The sequence below is a fragment of the Cyanistes caeruleus genome, chromosome 5 (genome assembly GCF_971803275.1).
Source record: "Cyanistes caeruleus chromosome 5, bCyaCae1.hap1.1, whole genome shotgun sequence".
Lineage (NCBI taxonomy): Eukaryota > Metazoa > Chordata > Aves > Passeriformes > Paridae > Cyanistes > Cyanistes caeruleus.
Window position 1 is genome coordinate 22,231,033 of NC_141705.1, and position 9,998 is coordinate 22,241,030.

Sequence of the window (9,998 nt, forward strand, 5' to 3'; positions counted from 1 at the left end):
TCAGAGGGTTTTTTTTAGCTTTCCTCAAATGATCTATGAAAACTGTAGTTCTGTGCAATCTGGAAAATATTTTCTTAAATCAAATACTAACTCACATTCTTTTTGTAGAAAAAAAAAAAAGTATTCATTATATCTTCTGGACCTAATAAAAGCAGGACAGATATTTTGTGACATTTTGATGTCCCAGGAATTGCTGAATACCCTTCTTTTACTGATTTAAGCCTTTTGCACATTCTGAAAAGCCAAAGACTGGCTTATAGTTTATGAATCTTGAGATACCAGAAAGGAATTGAATGAATAAGTCTTAACTACCAAAACATGATGTGCTAGCACCAAGGAGAGTTAATCCCAACCAAGACTAATCTTCTAAAACAGATGACCTGAGCCAGCTTTAACTTTAGCTGGGCATGTATATTGTAGTTTCAGCTGAATTATTACTTCATAGTTTCTCCCTTTACCCAAGGCATTAAATGGGTCACATTTTGTGTCCCTCTCAAAAAGAAAAAAAAAATAATGCTGAAACAGCAATAAAATAGCAGGTTTATGTTAAAAAAGTATTTTTAAAAGCATGATGCTTGAACAGTGTCTCCTCTCTTTGCCCCACTTGTGCTTTGCCACAGGGGCCACTATGGCTTGCTGCTGCAGGTACAAATCCTTCAGTTCTTGCCACCAGTCCCAGGCATCGCCCCATGCACTGCCCAGCTGTGAAAACCAGCTCCTTCTGCCAGACAACAATCATTTCCCCTACTCTTAGCAGTGAGAACAAAATAGAGCCCACGAGAGATCCGAGAACTGAAATCTGTCCCATACAGCTGACAAAATTGGACCATCCAACAGGTGGGAATGAACACATTCCTTATCTAAGTGCTGGATCTCTCTGCTTTAGATAACATAAGTTGGGGATTGTTGGGGATGTTGTTTCTTCACTGTCTTGCAAGAAGCCTAGTTACTGCGTGTGCATCAAAGTTCTCTCTCTGCCAGCAGCTGAAGAAGTGTGGGTGCCAGCGTGTGAATACCAAATAATAATGGAATCCCCAGGAGACATCTGATTCAATTTCCTCTGCAGTACAAGACAAACATGAAAATTCATTGTCTTGATTAGCTTTAGTGCAGGGAAACAGCTTTCACAGCTGATTGTAAATCTTCTGAATGATCTCATTTAGCTTTTAACCTTCCTCTCCTTTTCATCCCTACACAGATTATTCCAGCCCAGACATTCATTTATTTGAATAGCTAAGACATGCATATGTTGTCTCCAGTCAGAACGAGAAGCCTCTGAAGTGCACAAATAATACTAAGACCATTATAAACATCTTTCAGAGTTTCTTGGTACAAATGTACAGTTCAGATCTTATTCCTAGAAATAAAAAAAACAAGGAGCATCACCATCACAGGTAAAATACATTTACCTTCCTCAAAACTGCTAGTGTTGAAACTGGGGAACGGACAAGCAGTTTAAAAATTGCCAACTGTCTTCCTGTGCTTTAAATCACCTTTTCAAGGACCTCCAGAATGACATGAAAGCCAGTAATGTGTGATAGCACAATGTCAGTAGGGGTCACAGAAACAGGGGAAGAGTGTTGTGATCTAATGAGCCGCTGGCAGCATACTCACATATCTGCCTTATTCTTACAGCCACTGCATCTGGATTATCTATGTCAAATCTTCTGCTCTTCCATGGCTTCATCTGTGATGTTTCTGTCTCAGCTACCAAAAGAATTCTGCAAATGTCAAGAACTGTTATGACCAAGAGAGAAATCACTCTCCAACATGTTTTTCCAGAATTTTATTAATGCAAATGATGATGGAAATTACTTATCTGCTTTCAAAAAGCATATGGGAGATTAAATCACAAACAGAGCATCATATCTCAATCTGGTTTCTATCAGTATTCATCCTCATAGGTCAGAAAATCTAAAATCAAAGCTGTTGCACATTTCACAATGCAAAATATAAAGAATCAAAATCCCACAATACGTCATTCTATCTCAGACACTCTTTGGCCTTAATAACATTTTAGAAACTTTATTTAGCTATAAATTTTATGGAATCTTCACAAAATAATCAAATCACATTGTCTTCTCAACTGTGCAAAATGTCCAGAAAAAATTGGATGTTCTTTTTCTCACCATCTCTTCCTAATATAAATAGGAGGCAATGAAGAGCAGCAGAAATCTCTTGTTTAGGTTTCCTTCATTCATAAACACATGTCCACAAGACCTTAGTAGAAATATGAAAATTAATGCTTGCCTTCAGATAGAATTTACAGACAAATGTCCAGGACACCTCACTTTCATTCTTCAGGTTCAGACCTACTCTAAAGTAGTTACCTCAGTTTCCTTCGCAGCCTGTAGGGAGAGATGGGCATGTTTAACCAGCTATCCAATTCACATGGCCTAAAGACTCTCAGGATGCAACGTGGAGGTTTTCTCTCACTGTGAATGATGACAGCCCAAATGATTGTTTCAACTGAATGGATATCTGACTTCTAGAAAACTAACCCACAAAAATCCTACCTAAACCTCTTCCAGTTCGATTTTCCATACAAGCTGCACAGAAAGAATTATAACAAACAAACAATAGCTGACACACATTTTGTCTTTTCCCAGTTATTATCAATCAATAACACAGAATACCAATAGCATTGAGAGAGTCTGAGGAGCCATCTCAGATATTCACCAACCATAGTACGCGCTTGTCAATGCCAGGTACACATCTGGTCAACCTGTAGCAGAGAACAAGTCTGGAGGGACTTGAGTGAAGGCTGCCACCTCTTGGTGAACTAAATAGCACAAATTTTGGTTTATCTGCTGGTAAATGACACACCATAGGTATTGAGATAAAATTCATTCATTCAAAAGTCAGTAACAGATCCTTTAAGTCATAACAGTGAATATTTTAATGTATGTCAGTGTGACATTAAATAAAAAAGAAAAAACCTAAAGTATACAGAGTCTTCTACAGAGGCCAAGATCACTAAAAAAAACTAAAAAAAACCAGTGAGTTTCATGATTTTCAATTCAGAAATACACCTAGACTATCAAAGAGTAACACCAGTTGGGGTGGTGTCTTATATTCTAAAGAGATGATGTATCATGAATAGCATTAAAATGTCCCCTTAAATACATAGCATGTCAAATAAATACTGAAACATGTTAACACCCTTTTTTCCCCCTCCAACTGAAATGTAAAATTGATTTGTAAGAAGTTGTCAATTTATTTTTATTTTCTTCTGGTGCAATGTCACAATTTGAGTACTCCAAGCTTTTTCTCTTCCTTGGCAATTGTTCTGTAATATTGCTAAAATCCCCAAAGCAGCAACAGCAGCAGTGCAAGAGTTGCTGCTATTGCTGTTGTTTTTATCACAGACCTTTATATTGAATTAAATCCAATGATGACTCTGCAAGATCTCAATAAATATCAGCCTGCATTTGAAATTACATTTGTCTTGTATTTTATAAATATTACCTTGATCTAACTTGTCCTCGTGTCTTGCATGGGACACCAATCTGACCATGACATAATCCACGTATTTTTCTTCATGTAAAACCCTGCAAGATAAATACAAGGTGTTCAAATGCCATTTAAATTTACCTCTGTTGAATGTCTGCGTGATGAAGAATGAACATACTGACACCTCTGAGCAATACTAAGAAGAGGAAAATTAAATGAGAAGACCAATTTTAAATGGTATTTATATTTTAGTATGAAAAAAGCACACAATGCATTTATTAGGATATGAATACAATTACAAGAATGATGTTAATTTTACTGTCACTGTGTTTTATTTTTAAAAATCTGAGACATAAGTACCTTCTCCTGACTATACAAAACCCATTGCAAGAAAAATCAGAGGCCATTTTTCTCATCTGCAGTATTTAGCCTTGGTTTTGGGCATTGGGATGGGGGCATGAGGGGAAGAGAGGAGGTAATTTTGCACTTTGAACCAACATCCACTGAATTTAATGAGAGTCTCTCAAAAGAAGGTCCTCTTCTTTCTCTTGAGAGGCACCATGGTTAAGTGGACAGTAAGTTCCTAGTTAGTCTATAATTCTTGAATTCCATTTCAGGTAAAGCTAAAGGGTGCAGTCCCTGCAGAGGCTAGTGCAGCTGGAGTTTGGGGTCAAGACATAAATGGTGGGTGGATAAGTGCTCAGAAAAGTGCTTGCTCTACGCAGTACCACATTGGCTGTTCTGCTGGGATCAGCATTCTAAAAGTTCCTGAAACATTTTAAAAATACTCTATTATAGCTGTTAAAGCCAACTGTAGGAATCAAAAACTTTTGCCAGGTATCTGCAATACTGACAGATTTTTTTATAAGCCTATAAAATGTGTTTCTGAAAGTTTTATCACATTAATTGCTTTGAAAAAGTCTCACTTTGACATTGCCCACTGGCTCCAAGTTTGTAGCTCACTGTCACATTAGGCAGTATATCCCACCTCAGTGGCACCAGATATTTATATCTGGAATAAAGAAAAATATTTTAGTATCAAAGAAGTATGTAAGCCTTTAACAGGATGGATTACCAGCTCTCTCTCTGAAGAGGTGTACAGACACCTATAAATATTGTGGCTAAACTGACACTGAAGAATTACTCCCACAATAGGCATATCTCAGAGAACAGGAAATTAATGAATTTGGTCACAGTGCAAATAATTTTGCTTTCTACTACAGACCTAATTTAAGCAGCACAGTAAGTTCTGCAGCCAGATTTTTACAGATCTGCACAGTATGATTTAGCTTAACAGTATCTAGTTTTCCAATGCCTTTTTTCTTCCTCTCATCTGAAGAGCTTTCTAAACAAAATCCTCAGCCAAAATTTTGTTTAGAGTAGAAAAATCATGAAAGAAACTTGAGTGTCAACATGAAGAACTTCATTTTATAATAGCAAATACATTTCTAGGAGAATGAAACATTTTTGCAACATCTTAAATTCTGATTTCTGGAGTTCTAAGTATGAATTACTTCTAAAGACTGAATATCTTCCTAGCAGGCATTTTCTTATTATGTATGGGTGGCTTGGTCTGGCCTGCTACACACAGAACATACTCTATATATGTTCAAGAAACACATTTTCCTTAGCATAGGGATCATATGTTCTTCCCCATGGCTGGTTCCTGTGCATTACCTATACCTCAACTCCACATCCATATGCACCTACAGAGCATGCAGTGTTACCACATACTAGCTTTGGAGTCATCCAAGCACAAAATGAAAAATATGACACAGAGTATAAAAACTCAGTTGAGATCAAGCCAGGTTGTTTTTCACCTGGCATTTGGCCTCCTTCATATTTGTCACTTGCTCTCTGGATACTAAATAAACCTTTTCCATTCTGTTCTGTAACCTCTTGATAAGGCTGACATTCTTCTCATAAAACGCTCAAACATGTTTTCCTCCCACAGGAGAGCTACAACTACCTTGTAAGTGTCTGTTCTAAATAGATTGACATATTAGGGGCAATTTGAAAATGTGGAAACCAGGACATGCATGTAGTTTTAGTCCAATCACTGTCTTCAAAATTTTGCTCCAATGCATGGACCTGTTCCATCTGGAAACAGATGATTTGAGTTTGGGAGGAATGGGTTGCTTCTGAGGTGTCAGAAGGTTTCTGGGTGGAAATGGGGGTGATTTGGTGATTTGACAGAAGGAACTGCTTTTATCTTCAGAGGAAAATGAGTTTTCACTGTAGAGATATGAGGAATAAATGTATCATTCATATCTGAACAGGTGTTGAAAATCTTATCCCTCCAGCAATGCAGTAAAGTAGCTGTACTATTATGTCAGACTGTGCTCCCACAGCAGAGTCACATCTATGGACGGTATGTCTGAAACGTTGCTATCTCTATTTTAAAATAATCTAGCATGGAATCAGAGCAGGAGCTCCAGACGTTGTCACCAACAGTTTGTGGTGTCTAGGTGGGTGAGTCAAAGATAATCCATATGGTGGTGATAATACAACATGGAACTTAAGCTTAAATCCTAAGAAAACCTACAGTTATCTACTATAAGAATATTTTTAAAATCTGATTTTAGGTTCTTCAAGGAAACATGTTGAAATTATTGCCCACACCATATATAATTAAATCATTAGAGAATCATCCTTTTTCATAAGCTCTATTCTGAATATCTAAATAATCTGAATGCTTTTTGTTGGATGTTTCAAGGTTACTTTCTTCATAAAATTTGCATTTAATTCTGACTAGACAAAAGCATGTAAATGAACCCAAAGTCATAGTACAGTGTCTTTCCCTATATAAAATATATAAGTTGAATAAGTCATAACAGAGCCTCCTCATGTATCAAGATAATTACATGATATACCAACACTTCTCTGGTCATCTTAGCCACTGCTCAGTTTTTAATATCAGCTTATCTTGTGCTTTGACTAGCTATGAGCTGCCTGGAGTAACAATAGCAGAGAGGATATTAATTTAGCACTGGAAACACATGCTGTAGTTTGACCCAAATACATCCTATTGTTGAGGACTGCTTGGTGAAATTTTATGGCTTCAGCTACTTAGGAATTAAATTCAGTGGAGATGTTCTGATGAATATTTGTCAGAAAATGTCAATGTGAGGAACACAAACTTTTATTAAAAATGTCTTGGACTTGACAATGTTTTGCTGAATGCTTGAGTGTTCTAGGCCTGAGTGTTCTAGGTCATGAAGCCTATAGCAGAATCAAAATCCCTCCATGGTGTGCCTGTCCCCAGCACCTTCACAGAGACAGGAGCACAGCTCTTTCAAGGTCCACACTTTCAGGGTGGATCTTTTGATAAATAACCCAAGACTCTTCAGTGGAACTGGGAATCAAAACCTCTACCTCTATCCAAACCCTGCAATTGTAGACCACTCCTCAGTGAATTCAGCACCTGGACAACATGAATTAGACAAGAGTTAGGGGTTCACAGAATCACCAAATTATAACAAGGACTTTTAATTTTGAAAAAAACCCACAAATATTAAAACAAATATTTACTTGGTTACTTTTGAAAACAAGATGGTCCAGTCCAGTCCAGTTCTTACCTGAAAAAATGATTTCCATCATCATATACTTACAGAGGGTAAGGACCCAGCCTTCATCAGTGATCTTGCTCACTAAAAATGTATTAATACCTACATTAATACACAACCAGAGGATCTTGAAAAAGCCTACCCTTATGCCTACTTATCTGGTTCTAGAGCTGACAGCTTTAAAGACAGATGTTTCCCACTAAACAGAGAAAAAGACTCCTTTGCTCCTGAGAAATGTTGAGGAAGTTCTTGCTAGCAAATAGAATAGAAGCATCTTTAAACTTTACAGCATGGATGTGGAATGGAAACATTGATGGTTCCCTTATGATTTCATTGACCTTTCTGTCAGTAAGAGAACTCTTTAGATGGAGATAGTCTTTAGTGAATAAAAACTGATTAAACTCTTTGTAAGCCAACTGAAAGAAAAGGAAGTAGAAGGCACCTGCAGCACGTTTGTTACCCAAATAAACACATGGTAATAGAATAAGTTAAGCATATTGATGCAATGAAAATATTACTTTAATCAGATTCATGTGAGGAAGTCAAATTGCAATTACTATGATGATCCATCTGAGCAGTGACCTGTTTAAAATGTGCCTTTAAAATACTAGTTTTGGATTCGAAACCTGGTAATACCTACCTCTAACACAGACTTTCCCATCAGCTTAAGCAAGATGGTTGATACATCAATATCTCATGTGCAAAATGAGGAGAGACTTACAGAAGTCACAGGAGCTCAGGATAATATCCTTTGAGAACTGCAGAGTGCCCAGGAAACTCAATAAATCAGTTTCTGAGTTTTTTGTAAATATGGTGGGAATTTAATGAAAACTATCCTCTCAAAGTATAATATGTACCCAGTCTTACTGATAGTTCTTGCAGTTTTCATCTTTTCTATATTTAGAAAAAATGTATCAAATTCAAAGATATTAAAATGGTAGGAAAAACCTCAGGATTAGAAAATAAATATAATGGAAGTAGCAATCAAAACAGATCACTTATGATTTCTACTTTTTCCCCAGTCTCACTGAGAACCTCTGAAGACTTACTATGTGCTATTTGATGAATAAAAATGAAGCCTCTCTTCTGTAATTTAGTTCTGCTAGGAATAGCATTAGAACTGCTGTAACAGTTTAAATACACAAACTATGTGCATAAAGAAATATTTCTCAAAAGAAATAGCTGTATTTCACCTCCCCTAGAAGAACATGAGTTTTACTTCAGCAAACTCAATCCAACCTAAAAAAATCTTCAATTCACTCTCCATCAAGACTATATGTGCCCCCTCTTTAACACCTGGATGTTCCCAGGTTATGTTCTCAGGCTCCCCTCCTTCTTTCATCCTTCAAAGTGCTTTTTTTGCCTCACATCCTCTCTGAGACCCTTGCCTTGCAAACTGCTCTGGTACCTTCCTGCAACTGCCTTTTGCTGCAATATTTTTAAGCAGGGAAAGGAAAATTATCTCAACCTTACCAGATGGGAAATAGTGGTGGGATCAGGACATGGCCTCTCTGCAGTTTCCTACACTGACTGTCACTGTGGGAAGGTGGCTGCTACATCCTGAGTTTCTGAAGGCAAATACCTCCAGGAAACACTATTATAGATCTTTCACATTTAAATAAGCAGCAGAATATATCACTGACTTTCATTCATGACATAACATAACATAAGGACTCTCTGTAAATAAGCTAAATGTTTCTGAGTCTGGACTGTGGAGCTCTTCCTACTCCTGTGCATTCAACCATCTTTCTCCTGCCACAGCCTCTTTTCTCCTCCATGACCTTGTCTAGCTTGACTTTGCTTGCTACTTTACTTCTACTTTTTCTCTCTTTTTGTGTCTTGACTTCTCACTAACATCCAAGGAATTGGTATTATGCTCTAGAATAAAATCTTTAACCCCAGTTTCTCTCTTCAGCCTTTGTTCCTACTATTATCAATGAGTGTGATTCCTCTGCAGAAAGAATAAAACATATATTTGTGATTCCCCTTTATTTAAAACTCCTTTAAAAGGGCAGTGAGCTCTACTACCCTCCTTTATGCTGTTTTGGCATTTTTATGGAATACTTCAAGCAGACATACAACTTTGGTTGGGAAGAGCCATTAATACTATACAAAATCACAGACTTTCCATTTGATGAGCACTTTGTGAACTTGTGTAAATATCTGAGTACCTGTACAGAAAAAACTTGTGCAATGAAAATATCTTCTTCACCAGAATATTAAATGCAAGCTTGTGATTGGCAGAGCTTCTTGTATTTTTATAGATATTTTTTAAAAATCTTTCACGAGATCCTGGATGAAAAAGTGTTAAAAAATTAACACTTTAAAGAATCACAGAACAGATTAGGTTGGAAGGGGTCACTGGAAGTTATCTGGTGCAACCTCCCTGCTCAACCAGGGTCATCCTAGACTACATTACTCAGGACTGTGGGAAAATGGGTTTTGAATGTCTCCAGAGAAGGAGACTCCACAACCTCTCTGGGCAACCTGTGCCAGTGCTCAGTCACCTGAACTTTAAAGTTTAAAGTTCTTCCTTATATTCAGGTGAAACTGAATATAAGTTTGTGCCCACTGCCTCTTGTCCTACTGCTTGGCACCTCTGAGCCAGGTTCCATCCTCTTGGCACCCTCCCCTCAGATATTTATACACATTGATAAGATCCCATCTCAGTCATCTCTTCTCAACATTAAACACAGCCAGCTGCCTCAGCCTTTCCTCACAAGAGAGATGCTCCTGTTCCTTAATCATCTTCGTAGCCCTTCACTACCTCTTCGACTCACTCCAGGAGATCCATGTCCCTCTCGTACTGAGACCAGAACTGGATTACAGCACTCCTCATAAGAACTCACCAGGGCTGAGTAGAGGCACCAGGACCTCATCAAGAGGGAGGAGAGTAGCAGACACAAACTCTTTAAGGAAACCTGCCACAGTCAAGGACCTCATATTTACTCTGCTGAATGGTTCTCTGTATACCTGCTA

General features: G+C 37.6%; 1 long non-coding RNA gene across 1 annotated transcript; it reads right to left on the bottom strand.

The window, feature by feature from the left end:
- Positions 1-1,769: 1,769 nt before the first annotated feature.
- On the bottom strand, positions 1,770-5,988 carry LOC111928114 (uncharacterized). Its single transcript, XR_002863916.2, has 3 exons — positions 4,380-5,988; positions 3,469-3,551; positions 1,770-2,348 (listed from the first exon to the last, which is right to left on the bottom strand). It is a non-coding gene; the product is annotated as an uncharacterized LOC111928114 (long non-coding RNA).
- Positions 5,989-9,998: the final 4,010 nt, after the last annotated feature.